Source organism: Chrysemys picta, chromosome 14, assembly GCF_011386835.1.
Source record: "Chrysemys picta bellii isolate R12L10 chromosome 14, ASM1138683v2, whole genome shotgun sequence".
Classification (NCBI taxonomy): Eukaryota; Metazoa; Chordata; order Testudines; family Emydidae; genus Chrysemys; species Chrysemys picta.
The window spans coordinates 14,765,816-14,786,762 of NC_088804.1; the positions used below are offsets into that span (position 1 = coordinate 14,765,816).

The 20,947-nt window shown below is 40.3% G+C and overlaps 1 long non-coding RNA gene across 1 annotated transcript; it reads right to left on the reverse strand.

Annotated features, from left to right (window-relative positions):
- Positions 1-737: 737 nt before the first annotated feature.
- On the reverse strand, positions 738-20,264 carry LOC122173921 (uncharacterized). Its single transcript, XR_006174961.2, has 3 exons — positions 19,897-20,264; positions 1,651-1,756; positions 738-907 (listed from the first exon to the last, which is right to left on the reverse strand). It is a non-coding gene; the product is annotated as an uncharacterized LOC122173921 (long non-coding RNA).
- Positions 20,265-20,947: the final 683 nt, after the last annotated feature.

A 20,947-nucleotide genomic window follows, 5' to 3' on the forward strand; every position in this document is an offset into this window, starting at 1 on the left:
ATTTGTTCTCTATATTTGGGGAAATGTCTTTCACTGATAACTCAGGCTCTTATGTGTGTGTTGCCCCTAACCCCTATCCCATTCACACAAAAACCTCTGACCCAAATTTGGTGGTGCATTCAACCCACGCTAGCTGGCTTGTCTGGGGCTCTAGGCTGAAGTCTGAGTGAGGCTTTACACTTTGCAATGAGGACACATGCTAACCCACTCAGGTGCTGATTGTCCTCCATTGCCTTCCCACAATTCTCCCTGTATGTCCAGTCAGACAAGTTCTTCCACAATTCCCTGGGAAAGCATCCTAGAGCAGCTCAGCTTACTGTAGCACAAAAAACCATGGCATAGTCCCCCCGAAAATTTTAGCAACACACACACAAGAGTGCAGTCCTAGTGAGGACACAGTAACTCAAGTATGGTTTTGCAGTGTAGCAGCTCACATCAAGGCTAGGCTAACCCTGGTGCTCGGACCTGGGTGCCAATCACCCAAGTGAATGCTGCAGTTAAGACACATCCTTAATTGTTACCTGCCTCTTTGTAGTCTCTACTATCTCATGAGTGGAAGCCATGGCTGTTTTTGTAGGAAGGACTTTTCAGAGGTCTCACCCCTCATGCAAAAATTTCACACACTGATCCTTCATCACCACTAATTCAAATAGCGTTTTAAAAATATTTAAAATAAATAATTGAACAAGTCATGAAAATAATTGTTCAGTGTATTTTCCCTCTCCACTGGATTGCAAAATCATCCGGAATAATGTTACCATCTCCTTAAAGTGAATCCACTTAGAGAAAATTCAGACATACTTAACTGTCTTCACAGTGGAATGGAATGAAAAGCCATGAGTTGTTTCAGAGGACTGCAGTGTGCAAAGTGAGATTCCAGAGATCCACCACATAAAATGGAATTGTTCTAAGAAAGAAAGAAAGAAAGAAAGAAAGAAAGAAAATCTATTCTCTCAAAGAGGGTTCTGCTTTATTTTGATGAAATATATTTTTTTTATGTAACAATATAAGAAGTCTGGATGTTTTGTTACATATTTAAAAATAAATTTCTGAAATTGTCTTTACTCCATTTTTTTAAAATCATGAATTTTATGATGCTATATCATAACATAAAGTACACCTCATTATAGCGTACTGATGCATGTACAGCTACACATAGACAGCCTTATTACAGAGAAGCACTATTTACATTAATTAGAAGGAATTTAAAAAAAAATGTAATGTAAGCAAACCCTTTTGAACTGAATGTGCCTCTCTGAATCTACTTTCTTGTTATGTCAAGAAATTATTTGCAGTAACCTTGTCATTAGTCAGTTATGTTTATGATATTAGATACATATGATGGCAATTAAAGGCAGAACCTCAGCAGAGCCTGGTAGTATATTCAGGCATTATTACAGCTATTTTCAGCAGAGTTACACTTACTGCATCAAAGAATGTCATAGAGAAAAGAAAATATGGTAACTGTTGCTTTAAATTATAGCTATCATTACTTCAAAAGGATATTCAATCAGAAACCACTGCAGATTAAAACTATTTACTTTTTCTGACGCTGAAAGGAAAAGTAGGCAGTTTCAGCCTGTCATCTCTTAATTTTCTTGAATGAAAAAAAAAAGCCGTTTGGTCTAAGAAAAGTCAGTTGGGAATTACCAGAAGGAATATGCTGAAATAGCTCTCCTGCTTTATTTTGACCTTTCCATGCCTGTCAGCCTCCGTAAGTGTCCCAGGTTCCTTGCAGGTTATTTTGCAGAGACAACTGGAAAAAAAGTCATGTTACTGTTTTGGCTACTTTAACATCGTGTATGCACAGCAATTTAACAACAGGTGGAGTCCTTCTTACTCACACAGACATGTTTTCTTCCTAAGATGAGAAGGTAAAATAAATAAGGTTATGGTCTTCTGAAGAGTAAATTCCAAGTCAAAGCATAGGCTCATGTACAAATTAGCTGGAGGGATCAGAGACTTTTTCTAGTAACAGGAAAATACCATCTACCAAAAGTTTAAGCAAGGGAGTTCCTAGTCTAGTGTTCTATTCAATGCAATGTTTGTTTAGGTAGGTGTTGGCCGTGGGAAGGTCTGCACAATTCGCAGAAGCTAATCTTAAATAAAGTAATAGCAATTTTACTTATACAGGTATATCCTTTCTGCCCTTTCCCCTTGCCAACATGCTTAGGATGCTGAGCAAACAGTTAAGCTACAAGAATATTAAAGTATCATAAAAAGGAGAAAAGAAAATTTAAAAAAGCTAATTTAAAAGTGCAACATTGTTTAAAAAGGGTGAGGGGGGAGCAGTATCCTACATAGTTGCAAACAGTGACCACTTTAAAACTAGAGAAAAACATTCACCACTGCAGGCAAGAAACATGTAGCACAAGTCAGGAATTAGGAGTTGAGTGTGGGTGTGACGGTGGCCCCCAGAGAATCTATGTCCAGCGCAGACTTTGTGAGGTTAGGCAGTACAGTATGAAAACTCATACAGTTTAGAGGTGATCAATAAAGCTCATACCATAAGAAGGAAACTTGGTAAGCTCATAATGTGCTGATTGAATAAATAATAATGTATAGTTTAATCTAAGAGTGTGCTTATAGCACAGGTATGGAAGCAGATTTGAAAGGCAAGAGTTGATGGGTTGAGATTAGGCATCAAGGGTGTTTATGCCAATTTCAAAGGTGGAATGTTTCTTCTGAACATTTTTGCTTGTAACCAGGTGGCTCTGAAGCCACAAACATCTCATGACTCATTCTTATTATTTTTTTATGTGCATTGGAAGTGATATCAGCCTTGCAAACATTTGCCTGTTCAAACCTCTCCAATGCCAGACATTTGTTATTCTTGGTCCCAGTGAAGCCGTTTTAAGGCCCAAATCAGTCCCTAAGTACATAGATCCAAAACCCGGACAAGAGATAAGGAGAGGGAAAGAACCTTTCCACTATGGCATCCTAACTGCCTCATTCCAAATCACCTTTGGCGTTCAGGGAGCTTCAGTGGAGTTGGGTTTTCTGATATGCAGAAGATGTGCACCCTACACTGGGTCTCAGAGTCCTGTCCTCCAGTAGGAGCAGTGGAACCAGACTGATTCTCCTGTGAGAGGATCCTCTTCACCCATGGTGGTGTAAGGAGGGGGAGACAGACTTTACCCTGAACTGACAATCATGAGCACATGTGCGTATACAACAGTGTACCATCAACTCTTATATTCTCATCTCACCCTTTTAAAAGCATCCTTGTTAAAAAGTTTAAGCACAAAGAATTGAGTCCTTTTCGTTGCTGGAATTTCTGCCATATTCTAAATGTTAATTATTTAAAAGCAATTTACCATTTCCCACTGTTTTTTTAAAAGACTCCACCCAGAAGCAAAGTTTTGTGCTGTCTTGCCCCCCGCCCTCTAATTCTGCAGCATCAGTTAACTAATAGACAGCCACCTTCTTTTTACTGTATCAGTGGTCCGACTGGGATTCTAGATCAGAGTTTTGCCTAAGCAAGGATTGGGCCCATATCTGGATTGGGCCCAAATACTTTTCCCAGGGCAGTGTGCATGTCAGTTAGTAACATCAAACAATACTAATCCATGTCATTTTGTCTCTTGCATAAGTAAGAGAGTGAGAGTGAGGGAAAGCGTGAATGTTTCCCATAAGTGGATAAAAATATTGTTGAGCTCCTCAAAGGACATTGAAAACGTAATGAAGAGATAATAGAATATTACATTTAAAACAGAGATTCAAGATTAAAACTGAGAGAACATCTAACCAGTGAAGTGGTGAAGAGAATATCAAAATTTGCCTGAATGTTTTACCCCAGGGGGAACACTGTACTTTCTTTATGCCCTAACTACTCAGTTACAATAGAATCAGTCTCATTGGTGACAAAGATGCAGCAAGATTGTTAGCACTTCACACTAGACAGTCCATATGATAAGTCATGTAGAATGTAAAAGGTTGCTGACATTTTCCGTTATGTGTCTTTTCATTAAAGGTAACTACCACTTTAAGCAAATTGTTTCAGGGACTGGAATGTAGCAGTAGTGATCTAATTAGTGTAGGCTGTAATTTAGGAGGGTTCATTATGTCACAGACATTATGACTCCTGGGTATTACTAAAGGACTCATTTGTAGTACTTGAAATGAATTTCTCATGAACACATATAATGTCACCCATATAACTAGTATGTAGCTTTAAGATGATTTGGTATATTTAAAATCTCTGGTTTTGTTGGGGATTAAGTTTCCAGACCGTAATAAACAAATCAGCAAATAGCAGAGATTTACTTCTTGCTAAGAAAGAAAAAAAAAGTGGGGGGAGGGGGCTAATAGCCATTTCAGATTGAAACAGCAAGTGAACGCTGACAAAATTACAAAGGAAGCTAATAAATCATTTAAGGGGAAATATTTACAGTAATTAAACTAAAACTCACACACACCACAACAGGACAAAGACTTTTGTAATTTTGGGTACTTTACCTATTGGCTTCAACCAACATAGCAGAAGTTTAGTGGTTCCTTAAGAGAAGCTGGTTTTATTTATTATTTCTTTTCCTAAAAGCCCCCACGAGCCCTACTTTAATAAAAAGGCAAGTTACAGACGTACAGGTAAAATTACAACTGTATAAAATACATGAGACAAATATATAAAGATGCCTTTTAGTGCAACTAGTTTCAGTGGCAACGTAGTTGAAATAGAAGCTGCTTTGTAATTAGGTTTAAATTGCTAAACTGAAAAGCTATTAAATATACAATCTCTAGTCTTATTTTTATATTATTTACTTTTCCTTTGGGGGCAGAGGGGTTTCTTACCAGTTCAGACATCCACTGCTTTTAGGAGAGAGTAGAAAATGTATTCTCCCACTAATGTTACTGCTTTATCCATTAGTCACTTACACCCTGATTCAGAAAAGCACCTAAGCATGTGCTTAACTTTAACCAGGGATTTAGCCCCTGATCCTGCATCCTTTGAAGTCAATGGCAAAGATCCCATAGATGTCAGTCATGTAGGCTCAGGGCCTTAGGGACCAATCCTGCACTATTAAAATCAATGGAAGTTTTGCCATTGACTTCAATGGCCTCTAAGGGTAGGTCTACACAGCACACCCGCCCTGCCTACACTTCAGCACCTGAGCCGCAACTTCAAAGCAGTGTCTACACAGCTATTTTTATGATCACTAGTCCAAACACTAGCCCGAGTCTGTCGACCAAGGCTGGGAGGCTTGCTCTAAAATGCTGACAGATATACCATAAGGGACCCTATTCTGATCCCACTGATCTAAAGTTAATTAAAATCAATGGGAGTTTTTCCATTTACTTCAATGGGATTTGGATCAGGCCTTCAATGGCAAAACTCCTGTGTGTTTTCCTACTGTCTTCCAAAAAAACCCCAATTTTAGCAAATGAATAAAATATCCCAAATAATTAAGCAAAATATTGAAAAGAATGCCAATATTCAAAAGATAGTATTGCTCAGTCTTAAATGTGTCTACCCAGTTGTGCATTTTCAGGCTCTCATGAAAACAATGCAGAAGCTGAACTGTTTTATTGAACCTTTTCTCTTTCCATTCTTGTTCAATTAATTTAAGATGATTTTGTCAGGCATAACTGAAAGAGTTTTCTAAGACTACCAGAACTTTTTGGACATTAAATTTCTAACAGGAAATAGGTGGCTTAGAAAAATCTCAGCCATAGATTTCATTTCAGCATGTTGTTAGATTTCAGTTCCCTTACAAGTCTATGAAAACTTCTTTCATATTGTCAAGTTATTGTTACCTTGGTTGAAATAAATTAGCTATCGAATGCACCTTTTAGATTGGTTATTACTACTGCTGGTTCCCTTTTTGGCTCTTACAGTTATTTTTTATATTTCTAAAAGAGTACAAAGAAACCAATTTTTTTAAAATACAATCAGAACATTTTTTCTAAAATTAAGTTTTGACAGGAGTTCCTTATGCCCACTATGTCCACTGTGCCCATATGTGAAAAAGTGTCATTAAACCATGCTCTCATACAGGCAGTACTCAGCATCCCTGTATCTGAGATGCTGTAGCACTGCATCCTAAAGAATGCTAGTTTCTTATATCTTTCATTATTGAGGTTCTTGTAACATGTTAGCAACCTTATTCTGTATTCAAGAAACATGAACCAAGCAATTGTCCAGGGGTGCAGTGGGTTTCTAAAAGTCCATTCATCTGATTAATAATTGGTCTGCTGACAACTTAAGTGTCTCAGTGCTGTTAAAACCAAGTATATTTTTAACATATCTGACTTCTTTCTATTATCTGTCATCTCATATGAAAAGATGGGCAAGTAAAAGGTTGATAATTGTAAGTGTGTAGAAGCATCTATATCATTAACTTATTCCTTTTACACTAGCACTTGGTTTCTCATATTCAGAAATCTGTTCAAATAACATATGCAATTCACTAACTCCTTATTTTGGTGCTTTCCTTATATAATGTCCCTAAGTTGCACCGTTCTATACTGAGGTATAATTTCCAATATCAACAAAGACCATCGACTTGCAGATATATGTTTAAAAATTGTGCTGCTGACTTTCATTTAAATGTATATGACTAAGTGGGCAGGGCACTGGCCTGCAACTAAGGAGACCTGCTTTATAACCCATGCTCTGCCACTGACCAGCTGTGTGACCTTGGACAAGTCACTTCACCTCGTGTCCATTTGCTCTTCAGAGTAGGGATTATCTTTTGCTATGTATTTGTACAGTGCCTAGCACAATCTCAGGTGGTGCCTCTAGGTGTAAGTGTAATGCAAAAACTAAGCATAAAGGTGATGGACTGACAGTTGACATCTGAAATAATCTGTTTATCCACAGCAGGACAGGAGTTGTGCAAACTCCTCTACAATGCCCCACTGTGTGTCTTAGTCATGACCTGGAGAGACAATTTGCATAGGTGAAGGGATAGGTCAGTCTTTACGCCGGTTACATCCTTTGTCTCGCTGCTGAGTCTGCCAACGAGGTTCCTAGCTCATGTCAAGTGTGATAGTGTGTTTTGTGAGATGATAACTTCCTCCCAGGAAACTGGACTAAGACCACCACCAACTCAATTCACCAAAGAGCCATCAGATATGACTGATCTGGGCTGGATTCACAGTGGGTGTAATCTAGTGGAGAGGATACACTAGATTGGCAGTCAGAGGATGGGGTGAAAACAATGGACAAGTCATATACTTTCTTGGGGGAATGATGTATAAAACTGATCTTTCCCACTAACACTTCTGTTCCCAAGGCCCCTCAGCATCCCCCTGAACCTTGGTATTATTTGCACAACAGCAGCGGCTGCCTTAAAGAGTCTAGATAGATAATTATCTACATAAAGGCAGCAAGGTAGCTTGATTATAATAATTGTGTCTAACTTTTGAGTTACAAACCATATAAAAGCACAGGGGAGAGACTGGTGGTTTTGGTAAACAGGCTTCATTAGAAAAACTGAGAGAGTACAGAAAAACTACTCTTCAAGAATAATGGATAAAGACAGACTAGATAAGCATTAAGAAATTATCAATTCCTTTCTTTTCTTTTTTTAAAGTGATCTTAACCTAAAATGACTTGAAAAGTCACCTGGTGTGCTCCTGCCAGAAGCCTGGCAGTAACTAGAGAACGAGCAATGTTTCTCAGACTCTGGGGAAGCCCGAACGAAAGTTTTCACATAAAAATATTAACAACAGGATCATTTGAGAGAATGACCGCCCTGCATCTTTAAGTGGCGGGTGGGGGGAAAGGGTGCATATTTGGCTGGCTGGCCAATGAAGGGAACTGTGCTTTATGGCTTGGAGGTGGAGGAGGAATGAAGATTGCTGCAAAAGGATCAGTGTGGTTGCTGAATCATCCCTTGGGAATGAGGGATTTAAAAGGGGCAGCCCTGTGCCTTAGCCCTCCCTTTTGCATAGAGCTGGCTGAGGCAGCATCCACCCTTCCTCCCCCTTTAGCTGGTAAAATACCTGGTTTGGTCCAGACCTGCTGTGGGCATTAGACTAGCCGCCCCTTTGTTGAGAGCTCTAAGAAGGAATTTTTCCCTTGCCACCATATTGGCCTAGGTGGAGTTGGGGTTTTTTCACCTTCCCCATAGCGGGTTCAGGTGGGCTCTGTTCATGCATGGCATGATGAGTGGCAGGCTATATGTTGCAACTCATTATTTAAGTGTAGGGCGGATGTCCAGTGCAGATACTCCATAGGAAAGGTATGCAGTGACTGGATAAATGGCTTGGAAAAGGACTTAAAAAAGTGTTCGGTAAAGGAACGAATAGGGGCTGGGGGCGCGGTTGGGAACTCCTATGATTGGTATGGCAGGGAGCCAACCCCCATTATTATGGCCCACCTTAACCCTCCTATGAGGGGGGTGGGGAGGTGGATGGTAAGGTCCCTGTAATGGATTTGCTGGAGGGACCTGGATGGAAAAAGAGGGGGAAGTGGTAAAAGTCCCCCGGGTAATTATGGAATAAACATGGGGTTACCTGTACTGTACACTTTTATCTGCTGGGTAGGCCCAGACATCTAATAATAAAATTGTGGCCTGATTCAACCCATGTCAAATGTCTCCTGTCCTTCTTTCGGTATAGCCAAACAAGAAGACTGCAGACTGCAGACTGCAAAGCTGTAGACTGCAAAGCTCTACCTTTGCGCCAAGTTATTGTGAGTGTGAATGTCACCAACATATTCTGGGAATATAGTAATTTAGTAAGTAGTGGGAGATCTGGCAGTTCTGAAAATATTAGAGTAGAATTGTGAGATAAGATTAAATGCATTATGTCTTGTATTATGTATCTAAGGTCTAGAAAAGAATACCAAGCTTTTGGTCATTCCTGTAAAAGAAAACCCAGCAACGGGTATCAGACAGCCTAAGATAAGATCACAGCCTTTGGGGCTGGTGAAGCCTGCAGCTAAAGAAGGAGCCCTGATTTGGGGAAACGATAAATGTAAAGAAAAATCTCAGCTTTTGCTTTAAAAATAAAATAAAAAAACATTTCTAGCCCTATTCCTTGTAAAGAAACCCCTGAAAATATAAATGAACATTAATGGGTGAAAGGATCTGCAACAGGAAGCAGGAGGGAAAGAAAGATCCGATTCTGCACCTCACATACTTTGTATGTAAGGATTAGTCTACATGCAAACTTGCATCAAAATAACTAAATCATTTTCACATTTTTTGTGTGTGCAAATTCTTTTTGTGGAATAAAAGTGTCCTCTTTCGCTTTTCCTTATGTCTTCATTTTTACTGTCCACGTACAGACTTGCTCTGAAATAACAGAAGATGTGAATCAAAACCAGTTCTTTATTTTGGTGCAAGTTTGTGTGTAAACCAACCTTAAAATGAGTGTTTTAAGAATGGGGTGTAATCTGAAGAATCATCTCCTTAACTCTCCTCAAAACATTTGGGGTGTCTCTGTGCATAGTAGTGTGATTTTGGGAGACAAAATTCAGTTATTTGGGGGAGATAGTTTGGTAGGCCCAAACTGTTAAAGTTCAAGTGTGGATTGGATGGAATAAGAGGAAATTAATAAAATCTACCTCTTTCCCCCTCCCTCAGAAAACAAAACAAGAACCTCTAATGTAGGTTTTATCCCATATAAAAATAAGTAACCAAGCCTCCATGAAGTCCAATAGGGACTTAACTGTTGCTATTGGTTTTACATGGAAGGCATCCAGGTACTACATGGATGGGCAGCAGTAGAAAAACCTTAAGATAGATGGATATGTCAATAGACCACGTGAGGGAATGTATTGATAATGGAATTGAATGGATTCCCAACTGCTTCAGAAAAATCAGTTTCATCTTGATTTGAACACTTTGCCCTGCACCTTGTACAAACAACCTTCAAGGCACAAGGGCTGGAATTTTCAGTCTGGCTCAGCATCTACAACTGGGGCCAGATTTTCAAAGACCATAGCATGCTGGGTGCTGATCCCTTTTGAAAATCTCACTATAAAGCTATGTCTTCATTGCAGAGACAACTTGGGCCCTTACTTGGGCATTGCCCCAATCCCCTTCCATTCATACACAAAACCCTCTCACCTGCGTTTAGTGGTACTTTTAAACTCGGGCTAGCTGGCCCCACTGGTGGGATAGGCTGGAGTTCATCTATTTTCATCCAGGCTGGTAATCTGCCCACTTTGCAATGAGGACACAGGCTAAACCATTGAAAGTCCTCCAGTGCCTTCCCACAATTCTCTCCATGTGTCCAGACAGACCAGCAAGTTCTCCCACAATTCCCCAGGAAAGAATCCTAGAGCAGCTCAGTTTACTGCAGCACAAAGAACCATGGGATATGCTCCCAGAAGTTCTAGCAACACTCACAAGTGAGTGCAGAACCAGTGTGTTTTTAAACACCTTAGCCAAAACGTCTTAAAAACTGAGTGTAGACAAGGCATGCGCAATTTTGACGTGTGTTAGCTGGTCAAGATAAACTCTATGCTTGACCAGCTAACATGTTAAAACTGCAATTGCCTTCTCCAAAATACACCTTTTTCCTCGTGTAGACATGGCCTGAGAGAGAGAGACACAAGTCTAAAGCCCTTACTCCAGCAAAGAGAGCAGAAAGAAGCACAGGAGGAAGAGGATTAAGAGACCCGAGCATGCTTTGTCTCCCCTCTCTTCTGTCCATTCTTTTATTCCTATACCCTCCACTTAACAAATGGATCACTGTATGCTGAACCAACCGTAATTGTTAGATAACCCTCTTGGTCAGGGCTAGATACAGAAGAGTATGAAATTCCAGGCTAAAGTAGGGACTTGGCCACAGAAATCTATACCTGTTATGGAATAGGCACTTGGCCAACTAAAGAAAGAAAAATATTTCTAAATACTACTGTTGTCATCCACTCATGATCTGCCATTGTCTCACAAGGAGCAGCAAACAACAAGACGTTGCCTCTAAATATATATACAAAGGGGCAAATTCTGCATATGCCATGCAACCCCACACAGGTCTCTGTGATTGTATGGGGTGAAAGTTCAGAAAGATTTTGCCCCCAAGTCCATATGAGCAAAATTCAGTTCCAGTGTAACTCACCTAAATTTTCACTAGGAATGAATTTGGCCCTATATGCCTGGTGTTAATCATTCATTCTGAGCCAATTTGAATGTTCTCCTCTCCAGAGACAGTATAAGTCTAAACTGAAACATTATGGGAAATAAAATGTCATTTCACTTGAGAGTGTAAAGTAAATGAGGAAAGAACCCCGTGAAAGGAACAGAATTCAGGAGGCACTCTTTTAAGCTGTCATTTATCACGTATGACACAAGAATGTTGACATCATCCTTGGATAAATGACATTGGCACCTGCATCAGAAAGATATTATTTGGCAAAATGGGCAGTTCTGAGATACAGCACCAGGGCACTACTCATAGGCTCTGGGAGCTTGCAAGAAAGGAAAAACAGATGATGATAATTTTCTTCCAAAGAGAACATAAGTGTTTTCAAGATCCATTCTCTTTTTCTCCCCATACCCCTTCAGGGGGCTGGGAAACTAGAACCTAGGAACAGTTTAAACTCAAGCTGTATATTATTTAAGAGCTAGATTGTGGCATTTAAACTACAGCCCTGTGTAGGGGCAGCATCAAGCCACATTGCTCCAGAAGGAAGACCAGGGATATAGTGCCTCAGACAGGCACAATCTTGCCTGCTACTGATCTGTACGCTCAGGAGGTGGCAATGTGCAATCTGTTCCATCTGCTATGCCTCTTCCTTGCTCCATCACCCTGTTTCGGGGGAACTTGTTCCCCGTAGAGGAAAGTAGGAACAAGCAGTGTCTGCGATCCCCAGAACATAGCGAGCACACAGACTACTACTGTAGGAAGCTTTACTTTGCAATGTAAAGGGGTTGGAGCAGTAGAAGCTTCTTGCATAACTCATGCCTTGATACAATAGCCAATGAAGGGCTATCAAAATCTGCTTCTAACTATGCAAGCAAAGGTGTCTAGAGAAATCATTTACAGCTTTGTCTTGAGATAGAGACAAAGTAGTTTTTATGCTTTGGAAAGTTGAAGACCTGTTGTATTTGTGGGAGGAAGTCCTGCTAAATTAAAAAAAAGAAAATGTCAGATTTGTTTTCATGTCAAATTTTCCATTGGTTCACGGAAATTAGAACGGAGATACAGTTAAATACAAAGTTTAAAAATTTCCACGAGTTACTCTTTCTAGAATGAAAAGAAGAAGAGAAAAATACCTATTTGACTTGGAACAGAGGACTGAGGAGACTTCTTTAAGAGGAGGAAAAAAGAAGAAGATAAATCTATTACACAGGTATTTAAATCCATTCTCAGGTAATTTACACTCAGTGTCAACAAACTCACTACCTACCATCCAATCTCCAATTTATTCTAATTCTCAAACTACTATCCAGTTTATTTATCATGTATAGCCAACATTATTACATAACATATTTTCTAGGGGATACATAGATCCTTTTTGTCCAGCACAGTCAATACTATCTTCTAGAACTGTCAGGGCATGAAAGAGATTGGAACCTAGATGAAGTGAACCCAGACAAGTCAATAGCAAGACTAGTTGGAAGGAGGAAACACTCTGAGGAACTGAGGGGTCATTCTATGGATTGTATGGCTCATCCTCTGGGAGTTAGTACAGTGTTCAGCTTTGGGTCCTACCAGATTCATCTATGATGTTGGGCAGTCAAACAGAAACAGTCACGATGGGATCTATCAAGTGGTTCCTATCAGAACAGTGACTCGGTGGCCATGCATCCAGGCTGTATTGTTGTAGTCTGGCCGTAGATAAGAAGTTGATGGGGAAAATGCAGCTGATCTTCTAATCAAGATGCATATTACATTAGTGTGCCTCAGCCTACACTGTCTTTAATATGAGGTCCTGTCTCATGATTTGAAAGAACCCAGCTTGTGGGCTGAGTTGCTTCCTTCTCTGGTCTCACTGGTCCAAAATTTGCTGAATCAAAAAGGGAAGAAGGAAGGGGAAGAGCAGCACATGGCTCTAAGTGGTCACCAGCAGCTATAGCTGCCCCTTTGACTGGGTTACTTACCTAAAGGCTGTTTGGGTTTGTCACACTGTATAGAGGGCAAGGACGTGTGTGTGGCCCAGTTCCAGCAAAGCATGTGATTTGTCCTGTTGAAGTCAATAGCCCTGCTCACCTAAAATTGAATATGTGCTTTAGGCTGTGTCTACACTACAGACTTCTGCTGGCATAGCTACGTCAGTCCGGAGTGTGAAGATGTGTGATCCCTGAGCAGCGGAGCAGCGCTGGCAGAATCTCCTCATGTAGATGCAGTTATACTATCAAAACTGCTTTTTTCGGTATAGCTCCTTTCACTTGTGGGGGTGGTTTTACAATACTAGTACAAATCACAGCTTTGCTGGAATGACTGCATCCTGAATACATAGGCTGTCAGAAGCCCCTAATGTAGACATGGCAAAACACGCTTAGGCTTTTATGGCATGGCAGTATTCCTATCCTGGTAAAGTGCTCCTAGTCTAGAGGGGAACTAAGTGCTCTGGTGGATCAGGGCCCGTGTGAGTGACTGTCAGCAACCTGTCATCTACTGGGGAGAAGTAATTTGTTTTGTTTTTTTTAATGGCAAAATATTAGTACAGGGTTTTAGTTGTTTTTAAAATGTTCTTTTATAAAGCACACATTTTCCTCCAACTCGGATTGGGGGCTTTTTTTTGGAAAAATAACAATCAAAACACATCCTTGGTTCTCCTAACAGTTTACTTGTCACAACCTATTATTTGTTCAGTTTATACTGTCAAGTGCAAATAATGATGAAATAGTTTAGTAGTAATGAAGATAAATACTCTCCCAGAACACTGGGAGATACTACATCACAGTTTGTATGTAATGCTTCCAAAATACCCTAAAGAAAATTCTTCTGGGCTGGTTTCAAAAAAGAATTTATACGGCTGATTCTGATTAAAATATGAGTTATTGAAATGTTATATTCAGTCCAAATCTTGCATCAACTGCTTGATCTGATAGATTGAAACAAAAATAAGGGGGGAAAAATCCTCTGAGGACGTTTTGTACTTTCTATGTTTTAGCCAGATTATGATCTAATAGCAGCACTGACTTCAGGGATGTTTGTTTATCTATTTTGAGCCCAGTTAAAATGATTTAATGCTGTTGTGGAGTTTCATTGGTGGTGTGTTGGACCAAACCAAAGCATATCAATAACTCTGTCCTAAAGTATTCACAGCAGCAGGTCAGTAATACTGACAGCATCATTTGCAGAAGCAGTACCTGAAAAATTGGCTGTACTCATTTATGAGTATTTGTGAACACATGTTCACAGGTGACTGCATGTTTAAATACCTGATTTGCATATGCAGATCTATATTTGTGTGGCTGCGGTTTTACATATAAAATGTCAGGGCCAGTTTAGAAAATTTCTCCCCTAAGAGGCCTGTGAAGTGGTATGTACCACCCATGGACCATGAATGGGTTAATGTGGGCCTAGGACGCCAGTTATGTTACCTAGCTGCACCTGGAAGGAGATCCTGGATTAATTGATCATGAAGCCCAGCTAGGCAGGAGTGGGCTGGTTAGTATAGAAAGTATAGTAGTAGACATGGGGTTGAAAGGCTGCTGAGCCGAAAAAAACAAACAAACAAAGACAAAGGCTGTGTTTCCACTAGAAATGCTGCAGCAGTGTCTCAATGTCATCACTCACTACAATGGGAGGGGAGGAGGTTCTCCGATCACTGTAGTTAATCCACTTCCCCAAGAGGCAGGAGCTAGGTGGATGGAAGAATTCTTATGTTGACCTACCGCTGTCTACACGGGGGGTTAGGTTGGCTATCGTTACTCAGGGGTGTGGCTTTTTCACCCTCTTTAAAAAGAAAAAGAAAAAGAAAAAGAAAAAGAAGGGGGGTGCAGGGAGACAAAGAAGGGGGGCTGCAGGGAGAGAGTCTGCAGTCCCTCTTTGGGAACAGGGAAGTGGTGAGGCGGCAGCCCGGGGAGGAGAATGAGCCCTGGGATCCTAACCTGAAAGAAGGGTCACCCTAGAGACATTGCTGGGAAGAAGGCCTGAGAAATTTGGGTAGGAAGGAGCCCAGGGAAACAGCAGCAAGGAGTTGGTTGTGCAGACCTTGGTTGTAGAATCGAGATATGGGAGGAGAGACCACTACAGTGATGGAGCAGACATCAACAGGGGGCTTCAAACCAAATGACAGCTGCCACAACACTCCGTCCGTGGGGCGGCGCTCCAGAAGTGAGCAAACTCCTTCACAGGACCTGATCTTGAACTGATACCTGACTCAAGCATCAGGAGTTCCCCAAGAGCTGTGTCTGAGCTAGGAGTTCAGGATCAGGCCCTTAGGGTTTTAAAAATCTGCACTCCATGTTGGGCCACTTTTATAAAATCTCCTGTTAAAGGAAAATACAGCAAATTTGGGGGTAGCAGGAGGAAATCTGAAGCAATAAAAAATTCCATAAATATGAACTCAGTTGTATAAGGAGGCTAAGTATAAAAGACAGCTTCCTTGTAATGTCCAGCTGTTTCTCCTAAATATTTCCAGTGAACCCATATATGAATAGTTTCAGAAATGCACCAAGAGGGAATATTAGTACTTAGCTTAAAAAAATTATGAAGGATTGTTTAACGTTTTTTGCAGCTCCTTGCACTGAAATCTGTCAGGATTGGACAGGTGTTATTTCAGCATAGTACTAAATAGCTTTCCGAGTGCCTTAACTGTGGATTGATCCATTTTCACCCTGTCTTGCCTTTCTGCAGTCAAACACAGATGTAAAACAGATTAAGGCTCTGTAGAAAATAATAACAATAAAAACAACACTTGAGACTTTTCTGAGTTCCTTTACAATAAAATGCAGAGAGGTGGGGAAAAAAACCCACAAGAGACTGAAACAAAACGACTAGGGTCTTGACTGATAGCTTCACGAGATGACAGCTCAGCAAGTTTTTAGACATCTGTGGCATGAAGACTGTTCTTGTCTATCCACAAGTTAAAACATATGTACAATCAAGGAGACTGCCTGCCTAACTGTTGAAGTTTGTTTCTCCCCTATTACTTCTGTATAACAGAGCCTTTCTTTAGGCTCTGCATTGGGCCAAAGGGCTAGAGCCACAAAGAGATTTAGGTGCCTACGTCCAAAATGTAGATCCTCAGAAACTCAGCTGCCACTTAATCCCTATGCACCTACGCTTCCACTGGTAAAGCCCTATAGATTCCTTAATTTCTGCCAGTGACATGTGCATAACCCCTAGGCACCTAGCACATGCCTAAGTCCCAGCAGCATTTTCAAACTAGGCAGGTCAACACCTAGCTGATCTGTGAGGCCTAAGCCATCAGGTGTGCCCAATGCACAAGACAGCGCGAGGAGAGGGTAGTCCCCTTACAATTTTTAGCCCAGTGGTTAGAACATTCATGTAGGAGACCCAGGTTCAAATCCTTCCCCCGCACCCCCACACCTGATGTATAGCATGGATTTGAATATAGGTCTTAAACACCTAACTCTCTTTGTGCACAGCCCACCCCCCAGCCTACGTGTTTCCTGTTATCTGTCCTAGGTGGCTCCCTACTCAGATTGCTGACTTTTGTGGATCCCATTCAGAGGTGCCTAACTCTCTCCACGCATTGAATCATGGTCTTGGGTGCCTAGCTCAGGGCTGTAGATTCCACGAGGCTTGAGGGCACCCAAATGTTGGCCATTGCAATGCTGAGTCCCCTTTGTGGATCTAGCCCAACACCCTTTGCTTTACAAAACTATTCTTTCTCCATTTTTAATGTTCTTAAAGCTAACAGTTGACAATGCCTGAGGACAAAGTATAACAACTAACAAAGCATTATCAATATATTTGTATTTATATAGCACCCAAAATATGAGGTGCAAATAAAAAAAATACATAATTCACTTTTCTATAGTGCTTTTCATGTATAGCTCTTTCCAAAAGATGGTCCATCCGATACACAGAGGGGGGTGAAGTGACTTGGCCAAGGTCATACTGAAGCTCAGTGTCAGAGCTGGGAATAGACCCCAGAGAGTTGAGTCTCTGTTGCCCTTCATCCTGTGTAGTTGTTTATACCAGTGGAAAATGAATGTAAAATGCTTCCATACTGACTTAGTAGCATTATACTTTGTTCTGATGTAATTGCCTACACAGGGCAACAGAAAATCAAATCCCTGGGTTCTAGACCCACCTCTACCACCAACCTTAAGCCTCAGGTCTCTTGCCTTCCCATCCAGTGAACTGTTCACTGGACCTCATAACACACTCCACTCATGACATTGTAAGTGCTCCAGCACAGGGACAATCTAATTTTAAATGTGATTGCAGTGAGTGTTACAAATAATAGGAGAAAAATGAGGAAGAAAATATATTTCATCCAAGGATGGGATGGGATAAAAGATCCCCTTTGGATATATATCACTGTTGCTTGTATATCTGACCATAAGAAACGTAAAATCCCCTCTATAGCCAAAAGGCAAAAATAAGTAATATGTATATTTAATTTGTACCCTTTCTCACTATTAACATCATAAAAAGCTATAACAGCTGGAAAACCTGGAGCGGGTTTTATACTTTTCAAAGTAATTAGTAAGAGAGGTCCCTTACAATTTAGAATGTTAAAATAGTCAATCACAAGGATAAGTGGTTAAAAATAGCATTTTTCATCTGTGGCTCTCCAAGCTTTTATCTGTGGCTCTTCTTCACAATGAAGGCAACGTGCTCTGCCCCCATTTTACAGGTGGATAAACGGAGTGATTAAGTGACTGGCCCAGAGTCACACAGCAAGTGAGGGACACATAGGAGGCATATTTATTCTGAGGGTTAAAATATGGGATTTTAGTAACTGGGAGAGTCTGGATGGGTTAGAAATTAAGACAAATATTTCCACTGTACAACCAGAGGCTGAGCCTGTCATAGGAAAAGCATCATAAATGCCCACTAAAGCCAACTGGAATTTGGGGTGGGGGACCCTAAGGGATGCTGGAAATTATTGGGATTTTTGTTTTGTTTGGTCAACAGTTGTAACACTTTGGCCAGTTCCAGGATTTGAACTGGGGATCTTGGGCGCTAAAAGCATGAGCCAGGCTCTCAAAAGAAGTGGTGTAACAGACCCATGTCTTCTGTGCATCAGGCACAGTGGGGGACTCGTGCCCAGTGAGTAACAAATACATGAGGCTTGTTCATTGATTTAATTATATTAAATAAATGTGTTTTTTTTTTTTTTTTTTTTTTTAAAGATTGCCTTAACCCGGCCAGAATTTGTTATATTTTGATGTCAGCCAAAGGAAATATGTTGGCAACTCCACCAGTCAAAGTCTATTTTCCACACGCAGCATATTCTGCCAGGAGAAAATCCATCAGCCAGCCATACAAGGGACATTGGGCCAAGAGGCTTGAGTGACATGTGGCCACACCAAAAAACCTCAAAACAGATGTCTGAGCTGCCACACGACTTGTAGAACACTCTTCATATGTACCAACTAGACAACAACTCAGTGAGCTGCATCTTCGGGATATTTTGCACTGTCTTGTAAACTGTTTAGTCAGAGAAATAGGGTTGGCAGCAGATATTAAAAGTGGCTTGGCCAGGGCAATGTCAGAGACCCTCTAATTAAAAAGAAAAAAAGACAGAAACATTGAGTGGAAGGAATGCAAGTCACATTCTTATTTCAATACTAAGCACTTGAGTAGTGTAACTTGGTTATATACAAAAGACACAGTCATGGTCTGGATTGCTATCCAACGCAGATTTTACCCTGGAATTGAAATCACATAATTAAACAGTCGAGGCTGTATATGGTACTTGAAATAGTGCCAATCCCATAGAAATATTCTAATGATGTCAGGGGAAATGGAATTCTAGACTGATGATTTAATTGGTTCTTCAGGATTCAGTTGGATAGACTAATCATAGAGAACTTGGAATCCCATGGCTGGATTCATGAGCAAGATGATAATTACAAATTACTTATTTTGTTAATTTCCCTTATTTTTTCCGGATTCATGAACCACTTTTCAGCATTCAGAAAATGATTCATGAATTGCTTGTGAGTCAGCAGGAATTATTAATTAGTCCATGTGCACTGAAATTGATATATTATTTAACCAATTGTTTATGGAGCTGGATTCATTTGTGGAGCAAGTAGGAAATTTTGCAGGCACTAATATCCTGCTGTCTGTATACAGGAAAAACTAGAGACAAACAAAAACTCTGAACATACCAGACTTTGGGAAAATCAAGCTCTGGATCTGAACTTTGTGTTTTAAACTAATCTCTAATTAAATCAATCTAAGGAATCTTTTCAATGGTTTTCTGAATAATCTAAAGCCAAGAAAGTCTTTTCTTATTTCACATTCCTATTGACAGTGGCCAAACCCCACTCTCTGCTCCATCTAAATACAGGGGAAATGGATGGGCCATATGAACCATAGAGTCTCCTATTCATTTTAGGATAGGATAGTTTAAATGTGTGCAAAATGCCTACGGCATTGACAAACAAACCTGTAACTACCTTGTTTAACTAAATCAGGAAAATCAAAATGAAATGAACAGTAAAAAAATATCAGCCTCTTCAAATTAATAAAGTATTTGGTGATTCCTACAAAAGAAATCTGACTCTCTAATCCTGGACTTCTCCATTGTCTGATGTAAAGTAGTATATATGTATGGTTTAAAGAAGCATTTCCCTTTTATGAAATCAGTGTCTCCTTTCCCCCGATGGGTTATCATCTCAATTTACCTTTGTGCAAGAGGATTATGCAGCCACAGACTATCACTAAATGAACCTGGGGCCAGGATTTTTCTGTCTTTGCTCACATAAGTATTCGTTTCTCACACATAAGTAGTCTTGTGGAAATCACTGAGTCTACTCATAGGACTAAGGGTTGTTCGCATGAGTAAGAGTCTGCAGGATCCAGCCCGTACTAATGACCTTTGATTTATCTTCTTACCTGGAAATTATTCAGTTTCATGCAGTTTGTTTTCATTCCATCTGTTTTCTGCCAGTAGATAGGGATAATTTCCCACTCACGTTCTTCCAGACGGTCAGTCAGAGGAAATCAAGAATAACTCCATTGACTTAATAGAGTAACTCCAGGCTTACAACTGTGTAACCAAGGGCAAAGTGTGACTCTTTATGCCCCTATCAGCAGCAGTACCTGGCCAGCCCCAGGGGTTCATTCTTATTCACTCAGTAACTGTCTTCTACTGACACATAATGCTTCTTTTTGAAAGACTACACTATAGAGAGAGCGAGAGAGAGAGATTTTCATGGCAGCATTTCAGAGTTAAATCCTCCTTTGATACTGTCAGAAAATCCTTGCCGAGCTGACACTGTATGTTAAAGGAAAAGGGTTCACAATAACAGAAAGCAGAAATTAAACAGGATATTAATACCTTGTAGTTAAGGAAACATTCCCTTTTGATTTCACTCTTTCTTCGCGAATTAGCCAAAATGCATCACAGTATAATTGAAGCAGCTCATATGATTCTCCAGAGTGAGAGAGCAACAGGTCTCCTTCTCCTCTTCCCAGACACACCGGTCCATAACAGCTGGTTAAAAGTAGCCCTCTGCTGAAAAGCTTCAGTTGTTAAGTATTCCCTTCAGAAATCTCACATGTTTAAAATAACCAGGTTTGCTTCATTTCCCCCCAATCTTTTATCCATCTTATTAGTTTCCAAAGAGACAAATATGAGGTGAGTTGTAATTAAACATCATATTAAAACAGCCCACGAATGCTAACTGCATCTTAGAAACTTGAAACATGTTTGTACCCTTTTGATTTACTCCTTCTTCCATTTGGTGAAAACTGAAAGGTTTTGCTGTTGTTGTTTTGTTTCTCTCTCTCTCGCTCTCTCTCTTTGCTGCAGAGAGAGAATTTAACATTAATGGGAAATACCTGTGTAAATCTCTAACCAGCTGAATGGAAAAATAGACCCTACTGACTTTTTCTCTGTTTTGAAGGGAGCTGTATTAACATGGTTGTGCTTATTTAACAACAA